Source organism: Sardina pilchardus, chromosome 1, assembly GCF_963854185.1.
Source record: "Sardina pilchardus chromosome 1, fSarPil1.1, whole genome shotgun sequence".
Lineage (NCBI taxonomy): Eukaryota > Metazoa > Chordata > Actinopteri > Clupeiformes > Clupeidae > Sardina > Sardina pilchardus.
In genome coordinates, this window is record NC_084994.1 from 18,059,548 (window position 1) to 18,074,550 (window position 15,003).

General features: G+C 40.9%; 1 long non-coding RNA gene across 1 annotated transcript; it reads left to right on the top strand.

Annotated features, from left to right (window-relative positions):
• The first annotated feature begins 9,307 nt into the window (after window positions 1-9,307).
• LOC134083740 (uncharacterized) lies at window positions 9,308-11,186 on the top strand. Its single transcript, XR_009939751.1, has 3 exons — window positions 9,308-9,340; window positions 9,473-9,573; window positions 11,052-11,186. It is a non-coding gene; the product is annotated as an uncharacterized LOC134083740 (long non-coding RNA).
• The last annotated feature ends 3,817 nt before the right edge of the window (window positions 11,187-15,003 follow it).

The following is a 15,003-nucleotide window of genomic DNA, read 5'->3' on the forward strand; positions in this document are numbered from 1 at the left end:
GGTCCGTGTAACGCTTATCAGTTAAATTGTCTATTCAAAACTTAAAAATCGGAAATTGGAAAATGTTTTTCAATTTCCTAATATTGTGGGGGGTTTTTTTCGCCAGGTAAAAGCGTCAGTAAGATTTTGGAGCCATGTTTTTTATTTTGCATATTATGTGTTGACTGTTGAGCGTGATAGAAAATTGGATAATTGAAAACATAGAAAATCGGAAAGGTTTGTTGTTTGCGCCTCTAGGCTGCTGGGGAAGCCAAACCTTGCGATATTCCCTGATCAGTGGCTGCGCGTAGAAAGCACAGGCGACTCGTTGCGTTTCCGTGGACGCTTTACATGGGCGAATGTTTAGTATCTCAGCTCATGTATGTTTTGGCTGGTAGTTGTAAAATGTAGTATGTGTGTGTGTGGGGGGGGGGGACGAAGGAATGAGCGGAGGATGGAGGAACGAAGCTTGATGAACTGCGCAAATGAGACGTCCTCGACTGTTTACACACCATTTAGCACGTGCAACGTCAGTGTAATAGGGCGGATCCAAAAGACTCGCCGACATCTGTATGCAGCAACTCGTCAGCTCTTCTGCTGATAAAAAAGGACATACACCACATTGTGTTTTGAACTCAACACATAATGCATAATTTAAAATCACTAGGTCCGACATGATGCTTTTTTGTGCAGATACACAAAATGTTTCAATGGCAAATGTTGATAAGGACGTTCAAATAATGAACTTATTGTTCGTTAGGCTACTTTTATGTTGTTGTATGTTATGAGCCCCTAACATAATCCCACTATAGCTTTTAGCATCAACTTCACACGCCATAAATAACAGACAACATTTCTATATTTCTATATTTTTAAACGTTACGTATACAGGATACGTCATCCATGCGTAGCCACAGAACGCCCATCTCCGAAATAACAGTTCCGCGTGGGATGGTCTTAGGTTTCCTCTCGTATCGGGATTGCCACTTCCCTCCTCTGTCCTCGGTCTTGCCTCCTCTGGTTGCAATTACATGAATGAGATGTCCTCGTGCCTCGACTGTGAGCGATTTCCGGTGAACGAGGATCGAGGAGGGAAGGAAGGACCGATAAATCGCTACATGAAAGGCACCCCAAATTTCAGAACGTCTCGCCCATTTTGAAAGCCTTTTTCAGAAATGTGAAGTGGGTGGAGTTATGGGGTGAAGTGACTCTTTAACACAGGCGATCTCATCAATAAGCTGCTCTCCTGGAGTTGGGCTTTTACACCTCTGCAACCTGGCCTGCTCACCCAGCCTACAAGGAGGCCTTTATTCACTTGGAGTCCATGAATGTGGTCAATGACAGCACAGAGCGTAATGTGAAGCTCAGCACAGACTACAGGCTCTGCAAGTCAACTGCCATATCTCAGGAAGTAATAAAGATAGAGACACACAACTGGCACCAAATGATGCGCAATGTCCATATTTATATTCAACTTTCTTTGACATTATAGGGCTAAATCTATTATTTTTGTCGTTATTTAAGAAAAACACAATATTTGTAGTCTGTTGTTAATTGGAAACTTCAGAGGCTCGGTGGACCCCTTAGATATCAATAGAATTTAATAGAAATTCCTCATGGATGTTTAATTTAGTTAGTGTAAAATATCTATTCTGGGTACAGTTTGATTTTCTTTTTTTTTTTTTTTTTTTTAAAGGGGCAAATGATGCACCCTAATAGGCATGTTAACTTTCACGTAGATATTCACACTTCTACATGTGAACTTTCTCTCTTTCTTTCTCTCTCTCGCTTTCACACACACACACAATGATGTCTGTGCAAAGCAGTCACATACATGCATACTGTATAGGCATGTCAAGTTTCACATTCACACTTTCACATGTGAGCTCTCTCTCTCTCTCACACACACACACAGACAAAGTATTAACTGTGGTTTTAACAGATCATGTGCACATATCCACATAGACACCTAAAGCAGATGAGCAGATACATACTGTAAACAGACAAACAAACAGCCATGTTTGTGGAGAGAGTTGAACACAGGCCACTGTACTGTTGCAGCTAAGTCACCACTAACATGTCAGCACGTTATCTGTACTAGGGACCTGAACTGACCTTTGTGTGAATGAGGCAATACAGTACATATTGTTTCACTCTGTTCTACATGAGCGTTCACTAAAAAGTGGTGTCACCACAACTGAGTGTCTGGGGCTAAGAGAGGAAAGAGGAGGAGTTCTACCCAGATCATACAAACGTAAGTCCACTACAACAATTCAAACAGAAACCTTATACACAGAGAAGCAGAGAGATTGACAAACAGATAGATACCGTAGATAGATAGATAGATAGATAGAGTAATTGATTGATTGGTTGATTGAACAAAGAGAGATAAATAGAGAAAGATAGAGAGATGAGCCATTACTATAATTCTTTTCAATGACTTGAAACACGCCAAGGGAGGACATGGAGATCGGCTTCTTCTGTCTACTTGCAGGTGAGTTTCTCTTACAACAGAAACACACTCAACTGCTAAACACATCACATGAGTATCACAACACACACACACACACACACACACACCCTGAAACGCACGCACACATGCACGCACGCATATTGTTATTGTCAAGAAAGACATGGGATGCTGATGGTAAAATAGGTCCATGGACATACTGAGATCTGACTCTATTGACACATATGAACTTCAGTCAGTGTCTTACTGTGGACACACATGTGGCTACTGCTTACTATTTATCCACGTTGACCTCTAGAGGACACATGACATTGCCGTTTCACTAGCATGGTGGTAATATTATTTCATGGGCTGGGACTGTTCAACCCCATGTTCAACCTCTTGATTTCTATCTGTTTATACCTGCCATGGAGTGACCTTAAGGGGTCACTGAGATATGCAATAATGACACCTGTTGAAAAATAGGAAAAAGGGCTCCCCTTTCTGAATATCTAACCATTGAAATATCACCAATGTCTAGCTGCGTTCACACTGTAGAGGATGGGACATGTTCCACTAATACTGCTGAGTCACTACTAATGTGTCAGAAGTTTATCTGAACTAGAGAACTGAACTGACCTAATAGAGGCCTGCAGACATAGGGCTGCATGTGTGAACTAGGCAGGCAAAGTGTGGGTGACCTTTCAATAGACCACAGGTTTTAGCTTAGCTGCTAGCAGGAACATCTGTTGTTGGTCTACGGGAGTGAAGCGAGCCTCTTGCAGACCACACAGGATGTACCAGTCACCATGACTATGAAAATATTTCCTTAAAGAGCAACTTGCAAGTTGATTTCAAAACAGAATATATATTTCATACTCTCTGAAAAAGGAATTTGAAGTGTAGCATCATTATGACCAAGATTGTTTCATGGGGGATTAATCAATAAATTAATATACTGTATGTGTATATTTAGTGACTGTACACTTACACATGCACAAACACATTTAAAGATGCATGCACACACATGCAGGCACACACACACACACACACACACACTCACACACACAAACACATACACAGACAAGCACAGACACCCACATACTGTACATACATACACACAGGTATGCACATTAATGCACCTACACACACACACACATGCATAAACACACACACACACACACAGATACACACACAAACAAAGACACATGCATACACACACAGTAGACAGGCAGGCATAAGCACGCACACACGCAGCTTCATGCACACACACATAAACACGTGCACAAACACACCCACATGTACAGTATGCACTCACACATCCACCCCACACACAAACAAGCACACACACACACACACACACACACACAAACACGCACACACACACACACACACACACACACACACACACAGACACACACACGCACATTCACACGCACACCATTACCCCCACACACACTCACAAGTGAACATGCACACACACAGACACATAAAACATACACAAAGGCAGGCAGGCATATACGGGGCCGTGGGTGTGTGTGTGTGTGTGTGTGTGTGTGTGTGTGTGTGTGTGCATGCCCATGTGTGTAGGTTTTCATCCTGTGGAGTGTGTGTTGAATGTGACTAGACATGTAGGCAGATCAGCAGTGATCAGATGCCCCTATGTATCTCAGTATTTGTATCTAAATGTATCTCTGTGTATGTCTATCTTTAAAGGTGTCAATGTTGTCATGGCACTAATACAGGTGACTGAATATGTAGGTAGATCAGCAGTGATCAGATGTCCCTATGGTAGAGGATATGTGGGATACTCCAAGTACCTCTGCAGAGGAAAGTGTGTCTGGGGGAGTAAAGGCATTCCAATCAGGACTGAAGAAGGTCAGACCAGAGCAATCAATGGAAGATTCTCCCTGCATGATGACACCACTGCTGGAGTCTTCACTGTGACCATCACTGAACTGACTGAAGAGGATTCTGGGCAGTACTGGTGTGGAGTTAAAACAGGACTAGGAAGATATGATGTGTTCACTGAGCTAAAGTTGGATGTTAAAAAAGGTACAAATCAAGATGAAAGACATATTTTTGAATATCAGGAAACATTCCACTCTGTCAGTTCGTCATAGTTTAAAACAGTATAATTTTATATAATTTTCATATAACTATCCTCTCTCTCTATCTCAGTCCTCCCTCCCTCACCAAATTCAACTCTTGTGCCCTCCACTGATGACCACACCCTCTCATCATCATCTTCATCTTCCCACACCCTCTCATCTTCATTTTCATCTACAGTTCTAACCTCCAACACCTTCCAAACGCAGCATGTATTGGACACAACCAAGACAGGTTAATGCTGATGTTTTTTTAGGTATTTGGATTTTTTGCCTGTCTTATGACAGGACAGTGAACACCCCCCCCCCCCCCCCCCCCCCCCCACACACACACACACACACACACACAAACAAGCAATCCCCACCCCATCCACACAAACACACACACACACAACTTACACCCCATCTACCTCCCCACAGTGCTAAAACACAATCATACAGCATGTAATGTTCATATTCATATTTTGTACAGACTGGACAACTGCTGCCGAGTCTCAGGATGTCCCAGAAGTCTCTGTTGTAATGGTGATCCTGTTTGTTCTTGTGATGGTGTGTGTGTTAGTTTCAGCCCTCTACTACAGACAGAGGAGAACGCAGACAGCAGGTACACACACACACACACACACACACACACACACACACACACACACACACACACACACACACACACACACACACACACACAGACACACATAGACACACAGACCCAGTCTCCTCCATCAGCTTAAGAAGCAGAGCTAACATGCATTCATGTGGCAGTAAGAGAGAGTTGTTTTTTTCTAGCCTGAAACACTGACTTGGTTTTCTGCTCAAACACAGAGGCAGTTAGGGGTTGACTTTTAAACCAAAGCTGGGGGACTACTCAGTTTCCATTCTAATATGAATAAACCAAATGTGGTTGCAATCTCATGCGTGTATAGTTTGGCCTGAAGTCAGAGCTCCCATGTGACTCAATTGAGCCATGTGTTGAGTTTGTGGTTAGGGTTTGGCACATCAGTACAGTAGCTGAAAGAGCTACCGATCTTCCTGTACTTGCATATTCTCTCTCTCTCCCTCTCTCTCTCTCTTTCTCTGTCTGTCACACACACACACACACACACACACACACACACACACACACACGCACACACACGCATGTAAACATGCACACACGCATGCATGCACTCACAAATACACACGCACAACAAACACATGCACAAACGCATGCATGCACTCACACACACACACACAAACACACACCCGTCTCACCTTCCGCATGTTGGCCCCTCCTTCTGCTCTAATCTGTTACAGTGTGTGGCCCAGCCAGCCTTCAGCACGTGGAGGAGGTAAGACAGAGAGTTTTATAAATAACCTGGAAGTAGAAACCCCACTCACAGGCCACAAACACCTCCGATGCACAGCTCTGTGTTCTTTGAGCAAGCCTGTCCTCGATTGTCAAACAGTAAAAAATAGGGGACAAGACAAGGGGAAATGGTAGATTTGGTTTGTTTTCTGCTGTCTTGTTGGTGTTTGGTTCAAATATCTATGGAAGCAATGTCATTCAAAATTCCTGACAACATGTTGCATGGCATCCCGTCACACCCGTTTGCTACACTTGTTTTTATCCAACGTATACATGAGGAGAAACAAATTCCTTAGTACATCTTATTGATATTTAAATGTCAAGATGACAATTAATGTGTCTTATAAATGTGACATGATATTAACATCCTCTAGGCCAATGACTATGAGATACCTGAGGAGCTAGGGAGCGCCCCAGCGGCCAGGGGGTCGGTCAGCAGCCTCTACTGCCTTGCAGATGCACCTCAGCGACCCTCAGTGATCTCACTGTATGCCATCTATTACAGTTCCCAGCAAGACATCTACTCTGACATTTCACCTGATGAAACTACATCCCCCACAATGCAGCATTCCAATGATGTTGCACCACAACTGAGCACCACTGCCGAGATTACGACAGTGGTGCAGAATAACAAGGATGACTTTATCTACTCAACAGCCCAGTTTCCAAACATGTAATATATGTACTATGTTATGTATAATAATCCATAATTAATAATAAAGATGTGACTATAATGCCCATTAGTAGTTATGTGTGCAATGTTTCACTGTGTCAATAAATGTGGTACTGCAAAAGTCAGTTTATTCCTTACATTCACCATGCAAGTTAACAACTTAACCCTAGACATGGAATGGGATGAATAGGGATGTGATACAAGTGATAGAACTGCTGTAAAGCCAGTCTGTGTTCTGGTTTGGGTAACAAACATTATGGAGAGATCATCCAACTGCCATCTAGTGTTCAGTGAAAGCAACTAACTTTGTATTTGTGCAATGGACAGGAAATTAGATAGACCAAATAGATAAACCCTGCAGCTATCTGAGCATTTGCAGCTAACTCAGGGCACATACAGATGGGTCTTAAAATGGAATATTGTGGAACAGTTAATCCTCCTTCCCCCATTCATTTAGAAAGTAAATCTTTCATATCAAGAGTTCAGATGCAAAACCCTCTAAACGCCACCCCAAAAAAGAAATACGATTGTGAGTGAATGCTCTCCACAAGTAGTACACAGGCCCGACCGAAATTGGCCAGTTCCCAAGTCAACGGAGAGTTGCTAAACTACCCCCCTAGGGGCGTCTAGATTTCTAGGCTACCTTTTATTGACAATGGGAAAACAAACACTTCACCTACCTTAGTCTAGAGAGCAGGAACAGTAGCCCAAGTAACAGAGTTCTCATATTGTATCATGTGTTTCATGTGAGTACGATTTTAAATAGATATGAACAAAAACATTCCATGCTTCTCCCTCCCAGATACATGTAAATTGAACTATCCCACCAGGACAGTAAACTGCATCTTGGTGGAGTACATTAATCTCACATTTAAAAATATGTAGACATGTTCTTACCAGTAATCTTGGCACTGTGGCATACTGTCTCTACAAAACATACCAAACACAATGTATTGCTATTACAGTATTGCTCTCTATCGCTCTATGGCCAAAAGGGGGCACCATACATGTACATCAGAACCATACATGGTTAACATCCTTATGTCTGCACTCTTTAGTTTGCACAATAGAAACAGAAGTTGTTATGTTAAAGACATATGTTGTTAAAGGAACCACAGGCCACAGGATGTGAACATTGTGTCATTTGAAAAGAGGTGTAATTTTCTGTGTCCAGATAAGATCATCACAGTTTGAAGTGAAATTTCAAAATCATCCGGGATGCTGTTCTAACACAGCATTGGGCATCATTAGACCCTTTTTTTTACTGAGGCATGTGTCCCGGTACTGAACTGCCGTGTCCCAGTAAAAGCTGTTTAACTAAATTGGTCACGGAGTTCTCGTCACACAAATATCACACTGCTAATTGCACGAGCGAATGGATTCTAAGCTTTCCAATGATATTAGCGGCAAGTTGCTGTGATAAATGGTTCATGAGAAAATTAAGATTGAATTTACATGAAATGTAATCGTATTTGAACTGTGCATGCAGCTCTGCACACCCATTACTCTCTGTGAAATATCTCACGTGAAACCTCAAGTGAACATCCTAAAACATATACTGATGTTTTTTTTATGTTTTGCTGTACAGTATTGATGCTGAGAGAGCCAACCAAAACAGCTGTGTATATAGCAAAATGAAGGTTACAAAGTTTGTACGTCGAAACGTTAGTCAATGTTTTGCACCTTTTCAATAAATATGAAAGAAGACATCTGAGTTGCACCGGCATTCCTCTTCTTGGCAGTCCTGGTGTGTGTGTGTGTGTGTGTGTGTGTGTGTGTCCATGCTAATTTAAAAGTTGCTCTCCGCACTGATGACTTCCTGCATTCAGACACACTTTAAGCCTTCATTACAACATGGGAACAACTCAAACAGGAAGTTGAAGCACATACAGTACGTGAATAGAGAGAAAGAGAGATAGACAGATACAAAGAGGGAGAGAGTATGAGAGAGAGTGAGAGTGGTCAAAACTTCCAACAGGAATGTAGCTATTGCAGTGACTTAACAAAAGCCAAAAGTTTTATTTTTCCACACTAAGGGAAGCCATGAATACACAGCTGATGATGATATGTCTGCTTGCTGGTGAGTTACTCTACCCCCTACCCACATAGATAGACAGACAGATAGAACTTAGAAAGATTGATTATATGCAAATAGTTGTGCTGATTATCAGTATCAAAATGTGGACATGTATTTCTTCTATTTACAAGAAAGGCATATTTGATGTACTTCCAAAATTATTCAAAATGTCTGTGTGTTTAGGTGTTAATTTTGCTGAATGTGTGATCCAAATAACTGGATATGCAAATAGAGCAGCAGTCATCAGATGCCCCTACGATTTAAAATATAAAAAAACCTCCAAGTACCTCTGCAGAGGGCGGTGTCCTCACGGTGAAGGTAAAGACATTCCTGTCAGGACTGACGCGGGTCAGACCAAAGCAAAATGGAAGATTTTCTCTGAATGATAACACCACTACCGGAGTCTTCACTGTGACCATTGTTGGACTGACTAAAGCAGATTCTGGGAAGTACTGGTGTGCCATTAGAATAGTTTCTTATTATGATATATACATTGAAGTAAAGTTAAACATTATAAAAGGTAACAATCAAGACACATTTCTGCCAATTTGATTAGTTTGAGCTCTTAAATTCAATGTATGCGTTTTAATATAATGTTTTGTCTTTTCTCATTTCACTCATGCATTCTATACCTTTCCATAGCCCCCCCTCTCTCTCATATGGTTTCTTTCTCTCTGATAACAGAGCCATCCCCTGAAATCCTTCCCAACAGGTGACCTATCTATCTATCTATTTATCTATTCATCCATCCGTCCATCTGTCCATCCATCCATGCATCCATCCATCCACCCATTCCCATTTCCCATTTCCCTCCTCTAAAAATGTGCTATGTGTCATTTTCTAGAGAATCTGCACTCACCTTGACCTACTGGATTGTACGTGTGTCCATCATCTTCTGTGTGTTCGCCCTGACTGCTGTCTGCCTAAGCATATGGCAGATATCAGGTACCATAAAACCTCTATTCAAATAATAGGCTGGAGTTTCATTTTCCAAAAGCGCCAATTTGCACCATCTGATTTTTGAGACAGGCATCTATGAGACTGGCCTTTACTTCCTTTGACACAAAACTTCCCCCCTGCAAAGTTGAGAAATGTTATAGAATTACTTTTGAACATGTTGAATGCCTACGCATATTGCAAGGCTATCTGATGATGGCCTTGATTACAGTTCATTCATTTAGTGTTGAGATGTTGTTCACTGGGAGTTAGAGATATAGATAATGATCCAAAGAGTATGCTGACAGAAAACACATTTAGAAAAACTAAAATAGAAAGTTTGTGAACCTTTTTGTTTTGTTGCCAGCATAATAAAAACAAGTTTAGGCTTACCATTGGCCTATCCTTGTCATGTCAAGATGACATTTTGTCTAATATGCATATTTGAAACAAAATAGGATGAATAATTTTGTTCATTGTAAAAACCAGACCAGGCCTCTGTGTGTCTTTATTTATCCAAACCTGTAGCCACACCAGGCATGTAAAAGAGACAGGCATCTATTTGGAATTAGGCTTTTATTTTAAACTGTATGGTACAACACACACACGCACTCAAGTGCACATTCACAAACACACATATGCTCACATACTGTACACAGTGGTTTCTGTCTATACCACATGTAGAGCAGCAATGTTCTGACTCATGTAGCAGAATTTAGAAAAGAAAACTTATTTATTTGTACAAAACTTCCATTACAGTATCTTTTGCACTTCAATTATAACAAAATAAAAAATAGGACTTTAATTCATGATTGCAGCTATCATTGCAATGCCATTTGTTTTTAGCAATAGGCTACAACAACATCGATAGCCACTCTCACCAACACCAACAGAGACATAAACAATGCACAGCTGTCTCTGGTTTTCAAGTCGCCAGAACTCGCCCTGAACTCCCTGGTCCTCTAATTTGTACGATACCTAAATGACTTTAGAGGGAGTGCTTTAGGGGAGTACAGAGGGATAGTAACACATAGGCGGTGAGTCCCTCTGTTGACGGTAGTCTACAAACTATTACTGTAATGAGGACTGAGGACCTCGGGGCCCTGTGCTAATTTAGCAAATGCTATGGAGAAGTTGTTATAAAAGCATTCAGAACATCACACACATCATGATAAGTGTGGTGCGAAAAATGTGGACCTCATGCATGAGCAACACATCAGCTATGTGATTATTTACGATGGGTATACGTCATTATGATTTATGATATCTTAAGTATGGAGAATAAAAGGGAGGACACATGTCTTAGCTCGTAAGGAGATTGCGTTTGAGAAGGCTGAGTGAAAAAACAACTAACATCTAGCCAATTCCGGGTGTCACCAGCAGGGGTCTGTACATGAAAAATTGATTCAGAAAACAATGCTAAACATCAAGCTGATGCAGAGTGTCCTTGTAAAAGTTGTTCTTTGTCTCTTGTTTTGGTCTTTCAGCTTCCGTGCCTCCGAAGAGCATAGGCCTTCCTGTGATTCTACCTGTGTGTCAAGTACTAGATTTTCTGCTGCAATCTCTACCTCTGTGGTCTAAAACTGCAGAGAGAGAGAGAGAGAGAGAGAGAGAGAGAGAGAGAGAGAATAAATTATGGATATGGTTGGATGAATGAAAATAGTGGATGACAAAAGTGTCAAATAAAGGCTACATTTTGTATTTAATGACACCTTTTATTGATATTGGCCGGGTTTCCCAAAATTGTTAAGAAGCTCTTAAGTGCTAAGAACTTCTTAGGAGCGTTGTAAGAATGTTCTAAGAACGCTCCTAAGAAGTTCTTAGGACTTAAGAGCTTCTTAACGATTTTGGGAAACCTGGCCCTTGATAGTAAGGGAATTAATGTTAAATAGTGTCCAAGTTTAACTGATGCAAGAATCGGCCTCCCCACTCCATTTGAGACGCCTTTGATTTGGCAACAGTCAGTATATTTATGTACAATTGTATCATATTAAGAGTGGAAAGGAGGTGTCGAATGAACTACTTATTCAATCAATTAGTCATTCAATAAAAAAGTCCAATTATCTACAGCTTTGCCCTTTCTGTGTCTTCTTATGAATGAACATAACAACTGTACATGATTGCGGTTGTAACTGGGAAAATTATATATGTGTATATATATATATATATATATATACAGTGAGGAGCACATGTATTTGATACCCTGCTAAAACAGGAATATAAAATCATCATTTGACAATTGATCTTAATGCCTTAACTCAAAAAATTAGTACAAATCAAACCGCCAAGGACACCAATTTTCTTTGTGATTGAAGAATGTATCGTAAATAGATAAATGTTTTCCTTAAATGCTAGGGGAAGGAAGTATTTGACCCCCTATGTAACCCTATGGGAATTTAACACATAGGGTTAACATAGGGGCAGGCAGATTTTTATTTTTAAAGGCCAGCTATTTCATGGATCTAGGATATTATGCATCCCGATAAATTTCCCTTGGCCTTTGAAATTAAAATAGCCCCACATCATCACATACCCTTCACCATAGCTAGAGATTGGCATGGTGCTTTTTCCAGTAGGCCTATTAGCCTGTTTGATTTGCATTGAGCTCAATGAGCATCAAACAGGCTAATAGGCCTACTGGAAAAAGCACCATGCCAATCTCTAGCTATGGTGAAAGGTATGTAATGATGTGGGGCTATCTTAATTCCAACGGCCAAGGGAACTTTATCAGGATGCATAATATCCTGAATCCATAAAATAGCTGGCCTTAAAAAATAAAAATCTGCCCGCCCCTATGTTAACCCTATGTGTTGAATTCCCATAGGGTTACATTGGGGGTCAAATACTTACTTCCCCCTAGCATTTAGGAAGAACATTTATTTATTTACGAAACATTCTTCCATCACAAAGAAAATTGGCGTACTTAGCGGTTTTATTTTTACTCAATTTTTGAATTAAGACATTAAGATCAATTGTCAAATGACGATTTTATATTCCTCTTTTTAGGCAACTTTAGCATGGTATCAAATACATTTTCTCCTCACTGTATATATATATATATAGTATGTATTCCATAGGTGTTATCAGTGGGGGAGGGGCAGGGGAAGAGGCACAGAGAGAGAGAGAGAAAGAGATGAAAAGCGGACATTGTGGTATTGGCCAAGAGTAATGGGGGAAGGATTCATACAAAGTGTTTTTATTGGTGTTTCCACATGATGACAAGAAGAAGTGTTAGACAGACAGGGTAGGAAAATAAACAGAGATGAAGAAAGCATGCAGCTAACGTACAGTAGTATCTCACAGTACAGGGCACGTATGTGGCTACTGCTTATACTCCTTATCCATATGTTGACCACACACACACACACACACACACCACACACACACACACACACACACACACACACACACACACACACACACACACACACACACACACACACACACACACACACACACACACACACAGCTACAGTATATGTACTGTATGATGTTACATTTATTAGCAAATAGACACAGCAGCACAAACACAAACACAGACATATTTGTTACATTGCATTTCAGCCTGTTTCATGCAAGACATGAAGACATTGGTTTCGTAAGAAGTGTCTAAAAGTGGCCCTCCGCTAGTGGTGTCACTGCTGGTCGGGGTCTGTGGTTCAGAAAGGAAGGAGGAAGAGAATTAACTTTGGTCCTAAAAGAACAGTCATTTTAAGAGTCCACTACATTACTGAAATGTGAAGAACAGATAATTAAAAAACATTGATAGATTCAGTAGATTCAGTAGATAGAAAATGGAGGGAAAGAGATGTCAACATACAAAAGGAATACACTTCTTTCAGTCACTCAGGCAAAAAAGTTAAGATTTTCTGGAATGAAAACGCTGTTGATTGTCTACTTCTGTCTGCTTGCTGGTGAGTTACTCAAACATCATACACAGACACAGAGACAGGTGCACTCTCTCTCTCTCTCTCTCTCTCTCTCTCTCTCTCACACACACACACACACACACACACACACACACACACACACACACACACACACACACACACACACACACACACACACCATAACTCTTCATTCATGACTTTGATACCGTAATCATACAGAGAAAACATAACCTCATACCTTTATCTTTTGCTAGTTTCTCCACTTTTCTTTTTTTCCTAAATTGGGCACTTGATGGCTTTGACCATTTAATCTCAGTGTTTATTTGCCACTCAAGAACCAACAGATTTCCCATCCCCCAAGTCACACACAACCAATCAAGACTAGACCAACTCACCTTGGTGATCACATAATAATAATACTTATTAACCATTTCACACAATTCAGAAAAAGACAGAAGTGCACAGGAAATATAGGCCTATTTATAATAAATGAAATGTGTCATTTAACTTTTGAGAAAGTTTAGGTGTGACTTACTTTAGCCCACTAATTCCATGAATGTGACATAAATGGCCTCCTCATTTACAATAGGGTTATTTTCCCACGACTAGTGATGCTGTTGTCATGTCATATCACAGACAAGTAAGATGAGTATCTATGTGTGTGTGTGTGTGTGTGTGTGTGTGTGTGTGTGTGTGTGTGTGTGTGTGTGTGTGTGTGTGTGTGTGTGTGTGTGTGTGTGTCTGTGTAGGTGTTGATTCTGTGATCAGGGTGACTGGATATGTAGCTGGATCAGCAGTGATCAAATGCCCCTATGACAGAGGATATAAGGGACACTCCAAGTACCTCTGCAGAGGGTTGTGTTACCGCATTGTAGGTAAAGACATTCCAATCAGGACCGAAGAAGGTCAGACCAAAGCAATCAATGGGAGATTCTTTCTGCATGATGACCCCACTGCTGGAGTCTTCACTGTGACCATCACTGGGCTGACTGCAGAGGATTCTGGGCAGTACTGGTGCGGGGTTGAAAGATATGCAAGAGACCTATACACAGAAGTGGACGTAAAACTTATAAAAGGTCATCAATACTTGTATTAAGTGGTGTACAACTGTTTTCCTTGGTTTTGACTTCTGTTTTTACTGTGGTGACGGTCAATGTTTGTGTGTTAGTGCAGTTTTGTTTATGTTGTGAATTAATCACAAAAAAAAGGTAATCAAAAAATCAAGACTTATCTCTGCATAACATGTGTTTTAATGTAATGCACGTTAACAACTTTCCTTATCCTCACTCTCTCTATCTCTGTCTCTGTCTCTGTCTCTGTCTCTGTCTCTGTCTCTCTCTCTCTCTCTCTCTCTCTCTCTCTCTCTCTCTCTCTCTCTCTCTCTCTCTCTCTCTCTCTCTCTCTCTATCTATCTATCTCTCTCTCTCTCTCTCTCCTTGTATCTTTCAGGTCCCCTTCTCACCCCTTATTCAACACCCTCTAATGAAGATCTCACTGCCTCATCGTCACATCGTCAAAACATACTGTATGATATCAAGTTATTTGGACA